Source organism: Sphaeroforma arctica (genome assembly GCF_001186125.1).
Source record: "Sphaeroforma arctica JP610 unplaced genomic scaffold supercont1.45, whole genome shotgun sequence".
In the NCBI taxonomy this organism is placed as follows: Eukaryota; class Ichthyosporea; order Ichthyophonida; genus Sphaeroforma; species Sphaeroforma arctica.
This window is the reverse complement of record NW_014040513.1, coordinates 147,458-148,707: the sequence shown is the minus strand read 5'-3', so window position 1 is coordinate 148,707 and position 1,250 is coordinate 147,458.

Genomic DNA, 1,250 nt, shown 5'->3' with positions numbered 1-1,250 from the left:
TTATCCTGACAACCGACGATGGAATAGAGATAAATACCGTGTCCACAGATAACGACGGCGTGTTCTCATACACCGATTTGGCGAATGGGAAGTATGTGCTGGCGTTGGTATCGGGCGAGGGTGTTCTGTGGGAAGCTGAATACACACTTAAGTCACCGGCGCGAGTGGAGCTGGAGATCGCCGAGGGAGTACCACTGACCAGTGTAGTCTTTATTTTTGATCGCAAACGGTCCATCTCCGGCAAACTGACTCAGGGTACGACCCATGCCGGCGTGGCGGGGGTGTTGCTGCATTTGTTGGAGGCCTCTAATCCGGCCTTTCTCCGGACTGCGGTAACGGACGAGAATGGTGCGTATGTGTTTGCGGGGTTGGCGGATGGGCAATACACCATTGTTGTACCTACGTCGACGGCCTGGGGAAGTCTAGAGCTTGCAGGTACTCGTAGGCGTCGTACCACTGACTTGAGTATCTCGGAGGACAATACCGAGGGGGTGGTGAACTATGAGTATGGCGACTGCAAAGGAGGTGAGTCCTGCTGTCGGGATATATATATGTTGAATGTGAGTTGGTACATGTTCATCTATATATATGGTTGTACATATTCACCTGTATGTATGTATGTATATGTTCAGCGATGTGTATGTTTGTACGTATTGATCTATGTGTATGTAAGCACACATATATCCATGTGTAGGTTTGTATATACTTCTCTATGTGTATGTTTGTGTATATTTATACGTGTATGTTTGTACATATTTACCTATGTGTTTGTTTGTATACGTTTAGCAATGTGTATGTTTGTAGCTAGTCACACGCGTCTGTTGTAAATATTCATCTATGTGCATTTGTGCACATATTCATGTGCATGTTTGTCTTTTATCTATATGCGGATGTATGTTCGTACTTATGTATGTGTATATGTTTGTGCACGTTTCTTTTACGGCTCACTCTATCATATGGTTCGAGTGCATACGCTCACTATCTCTTGTACGTTACTTGTGCAGAACTCATTCAAACATTCTCGTCATGTGGCGATTTTCTTGTGGACGATGGCTTGCTCTACCAGTGTAAAACCAGCCCAGGACAACTGTACAACAAAGCAAAGTGCACCATGATCGACGTCCCCTAGTATGTAGCGTCTGGTTGTTTACGTGTATGTGTGTATGTGATTATGCGTTTTTCTTTGCCCAGATTTGTAAATATCTTTAAACACACACACACACACACACACACACACATATACACACACA